The sequence below is a fragment of the Eublepharis macularius genome, chromosome 18, assembly GCF_028583425.1.
Source record: "Eublepharis macularius isolate TG4126 chromosome 18, MPM_Emac_v1.0, whole genome shotgun sequence".
NCBI classification, from domain to species: domain Eukaryota; kingdom Metazoa; phylum Chordata; class Lepidosauria; order Squamata; family Eublepharidae; genus Eublepharis; species Eublepharis macularius.
Genome location: NC_072807.1, coordinates 32,428,241 through 32,442,917, shown reverse-complemented (window position 1 = coordinate 32,442,917; position 14,677 = coordinate 32,428,241).

The following is a 14,677-nucleotide window of genomic DNA, read 5'->3' as shown; positions in this document are numbered from 1 at the left end:
TGATGATGATGACGATAACGATGATGATGATGACAACATTCGATTTATATACTGCCCTTCAGGATGACTTAACAACCACTCAGAGTGGTTTACAAAGTATGTCATTATTATCCCCACAACAATAAACACCCTGCGAGGTGGGTGGGGCTGAGAGAGCTCCGAAAGAGCTGTGACTGACCCAAAGTCACCCCGCTGGCTTCAAGTGGAGGAGTGGGGAATCAAAACTGGTTCTCCAGATTAGAGTTCCGCGCTCTTTACCTCTACACCAAACTAGCGCTACACCAAGATGGCCTTTTTCCAACTATTTATTTCACATCACCCCCAACAATGGGAGATTGCTCTACTTCCTGCTTGGAGGCTTTCGGTCACAAATTCATATGATAATACAGAAAATTGTGAAGATGCAAAGTAGCATGGCTTTCTTATGCCCCTTTTAGCTTCATCAGCTTAAAGTTGCACAAATGAGTAATGCAATCTCCCTCGCGCGCTCTCTCTCTTTCTCAATGCACATGTGTAAGTTGTCAGTTGCTTAGGGGGCAGTGGAAGGCATTTGAGAGAATCAATGTTACGTACAGTGTCAGACTGGGATCAAGGAGACCTGGGTTTAAATCCCTACTTTTCTGTGGAAGCTCACTGGAGGACCTTGGGCCAGCCACTCTAAGCTTCTTCACAAGGTTGAGGGTCATCAGTTTTGAGGGTCATCTTCTTCTTTAAATTAGCATCTTAGCCAGCCATTCTGAGGAGCTTCAAGAAAAGCAACATGCAAAATACTTTAAGAGAGGAATCTTCGGGTCCCCAGCTGTTCCACCCCTAAACCTTGACCATAGCAAGTCAGCTTTCGGAAATCTATTCAGCTAATTTCAAAACTGCAGATTTAAGGAGTCAGGCAAAATACTCAATTAAACACTAAGAACGGAGATGAAGCCAAGCCAGCTAATTTACAATGAGATGAAGAGATAACTTTGAAACTTGACAAGGTTTCGGCTTTCTGTCTTGTCAGAAAGATGTGTGTTGGTAATTGCGGTTGGTCTGGTTTACGAGCCATTCTGGATACTACAGCTGAATTACTTGGATGCTTGAAATAAATAATTGGGGCTGCCTTGGCTCTGGACAGGTATGTGTGTTCATTGTGTAGGAAGTATTGTCTGTGTTCTGAAGGTACCAGCACAGCTACCTTGAGAGCACCCACCAAACCATTGTGCATTCCGCTTCCCTCTGCATGGTGGTGAAAAGGTAAAGGTAGTCCCCTGTGCAAGCACCGAGTCATTACTGACCCATGGGGGGACATCGCATCATGACGTTTTCTTGGCAGACTTTTTATGGGGTGGTTTGCCATTGCCTTCCCCAGTCATCTACACTTTACCCCCAGGAAACTGGGTACTCATTTTACCGACCTCGGAAGGATGGAAGGCTGAGTCAACCTTGAGCCAGCTACCTGAACCCAGCTTCCACTGGGATCAAACTCAGGTCATGAGCAGAGCTTGGGCTGCAGTACTGCAGCTTACCACTCTGTGCCAAGGGGCTCCTTAATGGTGGACGCTATTAATTCATGACCACACCCCTTGTAGAGGGACTATAAGATGCCATCTAGACCTATTTACACCAATAGAGGTGTTGACTTGGGTGGTACGGAGCAGAGAGGACACAATTATTTTTTTTCTTTTACTCACCACTATGAAAGCATATCAGTTTCCTATATGATTGGATTATCCAGCTCCGCATTGTCTACTCTAACCAGCAACAGCTCTCCAGAAGACAGAAAAAGAAGCATCTTTCCCCACCATCTGGTTTCTGAGTTCCTTTAACTGAAGATGCCTTTTACCAATAAGCTCCATTAGATATTAGACCGCGTAGTCACTGTGTTGTTGTCCACTTCGAGTCTCAGTGAGAAAGGCAAGCTATAAAATAAAGTAAATAAATTAGTTTGCCGTGGTGCACTGCTTCTGCAAGACTCCTTTCAGATCTTCGGAGATTTAAGTTAATGATGATGACGATGATAGGTATCACAAGGGCTTTTTTTCAGCAGGAACGTGGTGGAACAGAGTTCCAGCACCTCTTAAAAATGGTCACATGGCTGGTGGCCCTGCCCCCTGATCTCCAGACAGAGGGGAGTTTAGATTGCCTTCCATGCCGCTCAGCACCGCAGAGGGCAATCTAAACTCCCATCTGTCTAGAGATCAGAGAGCAGGGCCACTGGCCATGTGACCATTTTCTCCGAGGGAGATTTAAACTTTAAAAAACTCCCCCCTTGTTCCAGCTGGCCCAAAGTGACGTCATTGTGCGGTCTTGAGTTCCACCACTGAGTTCCACCCCCTCTTTTCCGAGAAAAAATGCCCTAGGTATTACTATACCCTGCAATATCTTCCCAGATTAACACCACGTAGGTCAGCATCCTTGATCCATAGATGTCAAGGCAAACTTTTCCTGTCCCTTCAAGTGCCACCGAAGAGTGAGATCAATGCTCTTGCTTTGCAGGTGGAAACAACTGAATCACCTGGCAAGTTAATGTCCCACTCTTCCTGAAAACCAGGTGAGCAAGGATCTGTCCAGAAGAAGAATGCAACCTGAGCTACAGCTGTGCTAGATCCAAGATTGCTGAACTCCAGGAGAACTGCCTGAAAGTAAAGGGGCCTTAAGAGTTAAGCAGATTCGATGGATCAAAGACTTCCAGGCAGCCACTGAAAGGTCTTCATAGTAGCCCGGGCAGTTCTGCCCTTCCTGTTGCATCAGCAGAGGCCCTGATCCTGAAATCACTTATGTCAACTTCTCATCTTCTGAAGCTTGAACTCGGAGAAAGGAGGTATGGTGCTGCAAAGGCGGCGCTTCTTCATCTAAACTTGATTTTTTAATTTTTAAAATTTCCACCCCACCTTTCTCTCCGATGGGGACACAAAGCTGTTTACATTGTTCTCCTCTCCTCCATTTTTATCCTCACAACAACCCTGTGAGGTTAGGATGAGTGTGTGTGATTGGCCAAAGATCACCCAGCAAGCTTCCAAAGCAGAGTTGGGATTCAAACCTGGGTCTCCCAGATCATAGTCTGACACCGAACTGGCTCTCCATTGTCATGGTTGCTGGAGTTCAGGGATAATTATGAGGGAAGACTAGTGGCATGGGAGAATCCCAGACAGGGGATGAGGGATGCATCCTGGTATCCTTCGTCATTTATGTCTCTGAAGTCCTATTTGACAGCTCTGTTAGCCCTAGAGATGGGCACGAACCAAGAAAATGCCGAACCGTGCGGTTTGTGGTTGCCGCGTTTCACAAACGACGAACCATGAACTTAACGTCACTTCCGGGGCAGCAGAAGGTCTGCAGAAAGCACGCCCCCTCCCATTGCCTAGGAATCTGATTGATTGGTGCCAGGCTGTCTGCAGTGACGAACTGGCCTAAAGTTCATGGTGGTTCATCAGAAATGGGCTCTGATGAACCACCAGTTTGCGAACCAAGAACTGCCCCGGTTCATGACGAACTTTGGTTCATATTTCGGTTTGTGCCCATCTCTAGTTAGACCATACTGAGCATGCAAAGCGGTCTTTTACAAAGTCAGAGCCTTAGTCTAGCAGGTCTAATCTTTGCTTGGACCAACAGTGGCTCTCTAGAGTCTCAAAAAGAGGTCTTTCCCATCACCTACTACCTGGATCTTTGAACTGGAGATACTGGGTATTAAATCTGCAACCTTCTGCATGCCAAGAAGGAGCTCTACCAATGAGTCACCAGCCCCTCCCCAATAAGATGGAGCTAAACATACACTCACAAAAGTGGACACTTTTGGATTCTACCATGTGGGTTGGATCCAACTGAATGTAGATAGGGTTCTATGTCTACTGAGGAAATACACCAGAATTTTATGTATTTATTTCACTTACTAGTATTGATTCATTTGAAATGTGGTGCTAGGGGAGAGTTTCGTGGCTACCATGGATGGCCAAGAAAACAAATAAGTGGTACTCGATCAAATCAAGCCTGAATTCTCCATAGAAGCTAAAATGACAAAACTCAGACTATCATACTTTGGTCACATCATGAGAAGACAAGATTCCCTGGAAAAGTCAATAATTCTAGGAAAAGTGGAAGGCAGTAGGAAAAGAGGAAGACCTAAAACGAGATGGCCGGACTCCATAAAAGAAGCTATGCCCTCCAGTTTGCAGGATCTGAGCAAGTCTGTTAATAATAGGATGTTTTGGAGGCCTCTCATTCATAGGATCACCATAGGTCAGAGGCGACTTGACGGTACATAACACACACACACACACATTGGTATGAGGATGGTGTTGGAGGGTTAATTCCTTCCCCCGATGCCTTTTCAGAATAAAAATTGCCCCCCAAACTGCTATTTGCCCTAGTGCACATAAACACATGAAACTGCTTTCTACTTAGACTATCAAGGTCAGCATTGTCTACTCAGATGGCCAACGCTCTCCAGACTCTGAAGTCAAAGTCTTTTTCATCACCTATGGCATGTGTATGTGCTGTCAAATCGCAGCTGACTTATGGCGACCTCAGCAAGTGGCTTTCAAGGCAAGTGAGAAGCAGAGGTGGTGTGGCAATGCCTTCCTCTGCAGAGTCTTACTTGGTGGTCCCCCATCCAATACTGACCATGTGTGGCTTCCGATACGTGACGAAATCAGGCTATACCATGCCACTTTCCCCCCAAAAATTGGTATTAAACCAACTTATGGTGACCCCAGGAAGAAATTTTCAAGGTAAGTGAGAAGCAGAGGTGGTGTGGCAATGTCTTCCTCTGCAAAGACTTCCTTGGTGGTTCCCCATCCAAGTACCAACCATAGTTAGCTCCCGAGATCTGACAAGATCGGGCTATACCATGCTGCCTTGCCTCTCCATCACCTATTACCTAATCCTTTTAACTGGAGATGCTGGGAATTGAACTTGACACCTTCCACATGGGAAGCATATTCTCTGCCACTGAAGCACAGCCCTATCTCTGCAGAGCTAGGAGTGTTCGCCGTTCGCAAAAAGATACAGTTCCCTGCTGCGACTGCTGCCTAGGGAGTGAACACCTGCAGGGATTTGTTGCACGGAGCGTTAATTGGGTCTGTTCGTTTGGTTTCTCACTTAAAAGTACAACTCAGCCCCCAACCCTCCAGGGGACATGAAGCAAAGAAATGAATCAATTCAGGCAGGCAAGAGACTGTCAGAATGTGATGTTCTTATTAACAGCAATAATACAAAAAAAATGCAAATTAAAAAAAAACAGTAATATCAGAGTGCAAACTGGTAGTGAAATGAGAAGGCAAACGAAAATGGATTAAGGGAGAGAAGGACCTTAAATCAATTTAAATATTAATTTTCACAATTGGAAACTAACTGCAGCAAGAGAACTTTTTTTTCTTTTCTTTTTTCTTTTTCTTTTTTGGCTGCAGGCTTCAATCCTCCAGGTTTGAATCAGTACTTTTTTTCCACTCTAATATTAATAAGAAAAATAATTATTTTACAAGACTTTTTCATCTCTCGGATGATAAGACATTCTGCATTTAATCAGAACACAAAATAATCTATTTTGTACTTTACCAAGTTCACATTGTTTCAGAGGCCTCGCATGTTTGATTGGATGGTGAAAGATGCTCTTTTGAGATGACCTGATGATGAGCTTATGAGAAGGTGCCTGAAGAGGCAGGGATGTCTTTCTGATGGACTGACATTGCCTGCCCATTCCTCTCCCTCACTGCTGACAGCAATTTAGAGTCCTTTACATGTAGGGTTGCCAGCACCAGGTTGGGAAATTCCTGGAGATTTGGGGAGTGGAGCCTGGAGAAGGCGAGGTTTGAGGAGAGGAAAGACCTGAGCATGGTATAATCCCAAAGAGTTCACCCTACAAAGCCAACATTTTCTCCAGGGGAACTTATCTATGTTGCCTGGAGATCAGTTGTAATTGCAGGAGATCTGCGGACACTACCTGAAGGCTGGAAGCTGTTTAGTGTCTTTCCACAGTGGGCTGAGTGGTATGAACACAGTAGTGAAGGGATCCATTGGCAATCCTGGTTTGCCAACCAAAGTCAACCTGTAGATCAGGAGTCCGCAACCTAGGTGAACTTGCAGGTGACCTTTTTGGAATTTCAAGAATTGGGAGTGGGAGCTACAACGAAATGGCTGCCATGAGGTTAAGAGTAGAGGTGGGCATGAGCTGGGAAAGATCTGAACCGTGCGGTTTGTGGTTTGTGATATTTCTCAAACCCGAACCACAAACTTTCACAAACTTGCCCCAGTTTGTGAACTGGTTTGTTCAGTTCATGAAAATGTCACTTCCAGGGCAGCAGAAGGTCTGCAGAAAGCCCCTCCCCTCATTGCAGTTCGTGATTTGTTGCGTTTCATGAAGCACGAAGCACGAACCACAAACTTTCGCGAACCAGTTCATTTGGTTTGTGAAAATGTCACTTCCAGGGCAGCAGAATGTCTGCAGAAAGCCCATCCCCCGCATTGCCTAGGAAACTGATTGATTGGTGCCAGGCTGTCTGCAGTGATAAACTGAAAAATGAACCAAACGAACTGGCCTAAAGTTCGTGGTAGTTCGTCAGAAATGGGCTCTAACGAACCACTAGTTTGCAAACCATGAACTGGCCTGGTTTGTGATGAACTTCAGTTCGTATTTCTCTAGTTTAGACTAGTCACAAAATGACAGCCATGGAGCTAGGTCCAAAACACTGAGAGACTGCACAAAACGTTAGGATGTTCCAAGTCACATTTGGTTTGGCAAAAAGAAGTCCCCGTTCTTGTCTCCATTCCAAGGCCCATTCTAAAGCTTTGGTTTGCAAATGCATCAAGACTGACCCATTTGTTTAAAATAATAAACACCCTCAAATCTAAATGCCGCTTGTAAATTACAACTATTTCATCAAAGAGCTGGAAGGAACGGAAAGGTCATCTCTATGCAACTTGCTGTGGCGTGGCGGGACCATCCATCAGTCCCCTGGACAAATCAACATAATGTGTGCCACAGCAAGCAAAGAGGACACAAACGTGTTCACAGAGACACACGTGGGGTCACATGGGAGAGGATGGCAATCAAGAATCACAGGCAGAATTTGGTCTGCCACCCAATCTCTTCAAATCGGTGGGATGAGGAGGGAGGATTTAAAGTGTGTGTGGGGGAGGTGCTGAAAGCTGCCCCCACCCAAAGCTCTCCTCCCCAGCTGTGAGTCTTCCCAATACTGCCATTTACTGGCAAATTTCAAGGACTGTTATGATTGCCAGGTGTTGTATCCTTCAACTCAGGAAAGCCGTCACTTCTTCACATTTCAGCTGCAGTCCTATGTACTTTTATCTACAAGTAAACGTCATGTAATGCAATTGGGCTTACTTCTGAGTAAACGTGCATTTAATAACAAGGTGCAAGAAATAGTGACCAAGTTTTAGACCTTTAGGAAACATGGTAGAATATTTCTTTGCAACTTCTTTGAGACCTTTCACTTTCATATCCCCTCTTTTTGAATTTTGTCTTTTAGATTTTTGTAGTGTTTTCTTTAATGGTTTTACTTAATTCGTTTTTTCTCTTTCACCTTTCCTCTGTCTCTTTTCTTTCTAAATTTTTCCTGATTGTCTCTTTCTATTCAAGGCTAAGGGAGAAGGCGAGCTTATAGGAGGAAGAGATTATCAGGGGTGGTCTTAGTGATTCTGGGCCCCTAGGCAAAAGTCATTTCAGGCCCCCTAAATCACTGCTTCTCCTACTGGGGCCACACACACACTTACCTATTGGGGCCAAGCAGGCAGTGTCCCTTGCCTTACACAACATGGGCAGTAGTTGTCACTCCCTCTGGAAGCCAACTAACCAAGCTCTGGACAAGTTGGACATGAGCAGTGGCAGAGGCAGACGGCTTCTTCTTTTCCTCCTCCACTGGGGGATTGGACCATCAGCAGTGCCTCCCCCCAAGCATGGGTCAGCTGCCCCAATTGCCCATGGACTAAGACCACCCCCTGGGCTGTTTGATGGTGTGAGTTTTAAACAGTGTATTTAAATTTGGCAATGAAGTTTAAATTTAGAAAAGACTTGAAGTGACATTCAGTGCCGAGGAAGCATAAGTTTCTGGTGGGAAAGCACAGGTAAGGGGGATGGTTTGGTTCCCCCTGCCCTTCTGCCAATGAACTCTACGCACACGCACACACACACACACACACACACACACACACACACACACACACACCCCTTCTCCTTCTTTATAATCATCAAATTCCTGTGCCACCACTGTACAGGGCTTTTTTTCAGCGGGAACGCGGTGGAGCGGAGTTCCGGAACCTCTTGAAAATGGTCACATGGCTGGTGGCCCCGCCCCCTGATCTCCAGACAGAAGGGAGTTTAGATTGCCCTCCACGCCGCTGGAGCGGCGCAGAGGGCAATCTAAACTCCCCTCTGTCTGGAGATCAGGGGGCGGGGCCACCGGCCATGTGACCATTTTCTCCGAGGGCAACCCACTGAGTTCCACCACCTCTTTTCCTAGAAAAAAAGCCCTGTGTAATACAGTGGTTAGAATAGCAGAGGATGATCTAGAGGGGTCATGATCCAGCGGTGGTCCAGCTTACTGCAGATTTTGGTGAGAGAACTTTTCGTTTCACCCAGACCCCTCGAGTTAATCTCCATACTTACCTTTTTAAAGGTTAAGGGCTGGAGAGGGAAAACGATGCCTTTCTTTCTGCAGAAGACCAAAAAGGCAGGCGAGAGAGGCCAGTCTGCTAGTCTTTACTTATTTATGCTTGTTTATTTACCGAGAGAGAGCTGGACGTGATGCAGTATGGTGATTTTCAAACATTATTCCGGAGAGGCCTGGGGCCTGTTGCTGCTTTATGCGCTTGCAGGGCACTTCCGATGTGTGAGGTGCTTTAAAGAGCGCATAGGGCAGATCCCTGCTCTGAGGGACTCGCAGTTTGAGACGAGTGGGGGGGGCATAAAGAGGGAGGCACCACAGAGCCCTTGCACTCCAATCGCAGCTAGCCCCATCCACTGTATTGTGCACGGCCAGCTCCATGCAGCAGGAAGAGCTGGTGGTGATGGATGGTTTTCCAAAATCCATCCAGTAATAAGATTGCCAGCCTCCAGGTGGTAGCTGGAGATCTCCCAGGATTACAACTGATCTCCACGTGACAAAGCATATCCCCTGTAGAAAATGGCTGCGTTGGAGGGTGCACTCTGTGGCATTATACCTCCTCTCCTCAAACCCCACCCTTTCCAAGCTCCACCCCCAAAATCTCCAGCAATTTGCCAACCTGGACCTGGCAGCCCTGTCCAGAAACCATATTATCCTACCATTTCTCTCTGTGTGTGCTCCTTCATGCATCCAAGCCCACCCCAAACCTCAAAGCCATTGTTCATATGTGGTGTCCAGGTCAGTAGGTGGGGCACCAGAATTTCCATCTCAGGACTTATGTTCCCCCTTTTGGGGTGGGGGGCTACATCTCAGTGGAGACTGGAGGATCAAGGAGGCCAAACCTTCCAGGTAGGGTTGCCAGCCTCCAGGTAGTAGCTGGAGATCTCCTGGAATTAGAACTGGTCTCCAGGCCACAGAGATCAGTTCACCTGGAGAAAATGGCTACTTTGGGGGGTAGACTCTATGGAATTATGCCATGCCAAGGTCCTTTCCCTCCTCAAACCCCTCTTCCTCCAGGTTTCTCCAGGTTTCATCCCCCCAGATCTCCAGGAATTTCCCAACTTGGAGCTGGCAACCCTACTTCCAGGTGACCCGGTGGAACGACCCAGAAAGAGAGAGAAAGAATTCTTCCAAAGCCAAGGGGGCTCAGCAGATGCCAAACAATGTCTGTCGCTGACACCGGTGCTCCAAATGGTGCATAGAATGTCAGTGACCTGAGTTCAATTCCCCAGTTGACCACCAAGTTCATCAGATGAGCTTTGCGTACTTACCATTTTGCAGATTTTGCAGCAAAGATGCAATAGAGAGGAGGACCGAGGAGTGCTGCCCACTCACCCTCAAGCTCTTTAGAGGAAGTGCGGGATAACAAAAATAATGGGGTATGTCTTTTACTCTGCTCTGCAAAGTGTAGCACTTCCTTCCAGGGTAACACACCTCCTACTGGCGGAGGAAGTCTCTTTTTGATGAGGGATCCTCTTGGTTGGGATAGCAGAAAACTCTGCATTCGCTTGAGCTGGAATGGTAATAAATAACAAATAAATCAGGAAGGGCTTTCTCAGTTGACCTTAACAGAATGGCAGGGCATTTTTCCGAGTGAACAAGCTCTTCTCCATCCCTTCATCACCCAAATCTCAGCGTCTTCTCCACTGCCCCCTCTTCTGTCAGACAGATTCATCCTTTCTCCTCTTCCTTTCCCCCCCAAACTTGCCTTACCGCTGCCGAGTACATGATCTCCATTTCAATTCTTTTCCTATTCCTGTTGCATTTCCTCCCCAGGCCTTTCTGGGTGATTAAAAATCCCAAGCTTTGGGTGGATCAATAACAAAAAAGGCCAAAAGTGTGTGTGTGTGTGTGTGTGTGTGTGTGTGTGTGTGTGTGTGTGTATAAAAACACTATGCATCTCAGCTTGCTCGACTGCCAGCAGAAAAGCAGATAATGTTGTGAGGTTTTGTTCTGGGTTTCCCCCTCCCCCTTTCTATTTGTTTTTCTGCTTCAGTAGCAAAGGTAAGAAGGGGGAAATAGGATACAAGAATCCCAGTGGCTCTTATCTCTCAGAGAGAGCCGAGACCATTTTGTTCTGCATGGCTTGGGATTGTGATTCTCAGTGTTAAATGAAGGAGAATGAACTCGCTGGGTTCCCAAAAGCCACCGGGGAGAATAAAACAACTTCAGAGCTGGGGCATCCACCAGGATGTGGACAAAATTCCTGGGTGCAAATCCAGGGGGACGAGGCTGCAGCTCACATCCAGGTGATAACACTTACCAATTTTGAAATGAACAAACAGGAAAAAGGGGGAAAGATGGGGCAGGAGGATGTGCCTTGCTGGTCAGTGCCCTAGCTGTTTTTTATCTGTTTTAAACTGTATTTATGTAATTTGAAATGTTGTACTCTGCCCTGAGCCCGCCTGGCAGGGAGGGCGGACTAAAAATATAATATAATATATAAATAAATAGCCAAGGAGGGGTGCTGCAAGTATGCTAGCCTACATGGAGGGCTGATATGCCCCACTTAGGAACTGATCATCACTTTATCATTTACTGCATCAAACTGGGCAAGTTCATGGTAGCACAGTCACCATTTTCCCACAGGGTTGCCAGCCTCCAGGTAGTGGCTGGAGATCTCCCAGAATTACAACTGGTCTCCGGGCCACAGAAAGCAGTTCACCTGGAGAAAATGGCTACTTTGAGGGGTGGACTCTATGGAATTACACCATGCCAAGGTCCTTTCCCTCTCCAAACCTCACTTTCTCCAGGTTTCACCCCCCTCCCCCAGATCTCCAGGAATTTCCCAACTTGGAGCTGGCAACCCTATTTTCCCACCATCTCAGGATAGTGGCACAATGTAGTTCCAAGGGGAGATTTTAGGGACGTCTGCTAACTGCATAAGACCCAAGCTGAACCTTAGTTTTCCTTTCCTGTTGCAAGTTTATAAGCTGGGATGTTACCAGAGGCATGAACCAAGGAGTTTTTACCTTGGTTCTCTTACTCCTCGAAGGATCACTTGTGGCCCTCCATAAGTGTGCCTAATGGATACAGGAGCAGCCTGGAACATAGTTTATTGTAAATTTCTTATTGATTTAAATTGCAGTTTTGTGAACTGTGGGAGCCTGTTTGGTGTAGTGGTTAAGAGCAGCAGGACTCTAATCTGGAGAACCGGGCTTGATTCCTCACTCCTCTGCTTGAAGCCAGCTGGGTGACCTTGGGTCAGTCACAGCTTCTAGGAGCTCTCTCAGCCCCACCCACCTCACAGGGTGATGGTTATGAGGATAATAATAACACACTTTGTAAGCTGCTCTTGAGCATGGCATTAAGTTGCCCTGAAGAGCAGTATATAAATCAAATGTTATTATTATTCTGTTGGCTCCCTGTTGGGAAGAAAAGTGGAGGAAAAATATGCCTAAATAAATAAATAGGTCCTCAGATTGCACAATAATGTCTGCAAACTGTTATTCACTGTCCTCCCTTCTCCAGGTGGGTGGCTTTGCCTTAGGAAGGGTGCCCTATGGGATCACCTTTCAAACATGATCCCATTGATTACCCCCAGTGCATTGTGCTGCTGACTAGAGATGGGCATGAACCAGAAAAAAAATGAACCGTGCAGTTTGTGGTTCGTTGCATTTCACAAACACAAACTTTCACAAACCTGCCCCGGTTCATGAACCGGTTCGTTTGGTTCATAAAAACGTCACATCCAGGTCAGCAAATCGTCACTTCCAGGTCAGCAGAAGGCCACTTCCGGGTCAGCAGAAGGTCTGCAGGAAGTCCATCCCCTGTTGCCTAGGAAACTGATTGATCGGCACCAGGCTGTCTACAGTGATGAACCAAAAAATGAACCAAACGAACCAGCCTACAGTTCATGGCGGTTCATCAGAAATGGGCTCTGACGAGCCGCCAGTTCACAAACCATGAACCAGCCTGGTTCATCACGAGCTTTGATTTGTATTTCGTTTCGTGCCCATCTCTATTGCTGACCCAGACAACAGAAATCTGGGGAGACGCTGCTTTATTAGAAAGCAATATTCAAGAAAAGCCACAGAGGGTGGAACTGGGTGAGGCAGAGGGAACTTGAGGGTGATTCATCCTGACCTAGTTTTGAAGGCAACTCTACTAGTGCAAGAAGAGGAGAGGATTTGTGGGATGGTATTTTTAGCAACCTCTGGTGTCAAGCTCGAGAGCCTTGCTTACTCAAGGATATTTTTGAAAGAGGAAACAAACAAGGAGCACAGATGATGTAGTATAGTCCTTTTCCCATTCACATTCTTTGTGGAGCTCAGTAGATAAAGTTAGGGGGGGAGGGACAAAGCCTCTCTCTTCACCTGTCCTCTCCCCCAGCAACCAGCATTCAGCGTCTGAAAATGAAGGCCCCAGTTCGCTGTCATGGGGGATCGCTCTTTCCTGAATTTGTCCAATCCTCCTTTAAAGCCACCTAAGCTAATGTGGCAATCACATCTTGTGGCAGTCAGCTCCACAAGGCAATCATGTGTTGTATGAAGTGTTTCCTTATGTTTGCCCTGAATCAATGTCACTGGGCCCCCATGAGTTCCAAAAAATTGGGGAGAGGGAGGGGGAAATAATGGCTGCTGGCATTTCTCTGCTCTCCCTTTGACTCTCTCATGAGAAAGGCAGCCTGGTGCAGCATTTAGTATTGGACTAACAACAACAACAACAACAACCAATTTATATACCGCCCTTCAGGACAACTTAATGCCCGCTCAGAGCGGTTTACAAAGTATGTTATTATTATCCCCACAACAAAACACCCTGTGAGGTGGGTGGGACTGAGAGAGCTCTGAGAGAGCTGTGACTGACCCGAGGTCACCCAGCTGGCTTCAAGTGGAGGAGCGGGGATCCAGAAGACCCAGATTCAAATCCCCACATTGCCATGGAAGTTTGCTGGGTGAGCTGTCACTTTCTTTCCACCTGCCATGCCTCACAGGATGGTTGTGAGGAGAAAATGGAAAGAGGAGACAATGATGCCGTAATAAATATTCACTTTCTTTGTATACTTCTAAGGATCTCTACCCACCTGTCCATAGAGAAAGAGGCTTCTCCGAGGTTTATGACTCTTCTAACAATTCTCAGCTTCCAATTCACCACAGCAGCCTATAAAGAAGTCCGTAAGGGAATTCAGAGGAAGAAGTTGCGGCCTTCTGCACCTTAGCTGTGAGCTGGGCAATTTCTGCAGTTATCATGGGTCGCTTTTTAAAAATGTTTGTTGTTTCAAAGTATAGGACTATTTTTGCCATTCTTGTTTTCACAGCCAGTTTTATGCTGCCATTTGCTACCTTGTGGGTCCCCCGTGAAGCGTCAACAGCAGGATGTAAATGTGTGAAAGACAGAAATGAAGAAAGTTCTATGTGTGGCCAAAGAGTTGTAACTCACAGCACGTCAAAGAGAAACAGCTTTATAATCTCTCCCTGTTATAAGCTGCTGTGATATATAAATATAACAAAGAAACAAAACCACGCTTTTGTCCCACCATCCCTGCAAGGCACTCAGAGTGATAGGCATAGCTCTCCCCCTCCCCAAACACATTTTATTCTTACATCAACCCTGTGAGGTAGGTTCACCTGGGACTGACCCAAGGTCATTCAGCAAGCTTCCATGACAAAGGGAGATTTGAACTGCAGGATCCTTGTCTGATGCTCTAACCATTAAACCAGCTCTCCCATTCTTATGAGACCTCCAAAAGGGATACAGCTCCGTAGCTGCTGCTTTGCAGTTTCACTTGTAGGCTGCAGGCAAGGAGTTTGATGATAATGGGAAAATACACATTTTTTATGCCACCCTCTTTCCATGATGATAACAACATTCGATTTATTTCCTGCCCTTCAGGACAACTTAATGCCCACTCAGAGTGGTTTACAAAGTGTGTTGTTATTATCCTCACAACAATCACCCTGTGAGGTGGGTGGGGCTGAGAGAGCTCTGAAAGAGCTGTGACTGACCCAAGGTCACCCAAATGGCTTCAATCAGAGGAGCGTGGCATCAAACCCGGTTCTTCAGATTAGAGTCCTGCTGCTCTTAACCAGTACACCAAACTGGCTTCCAAAGAGCTTAGGGTAGCATACATGATTCTC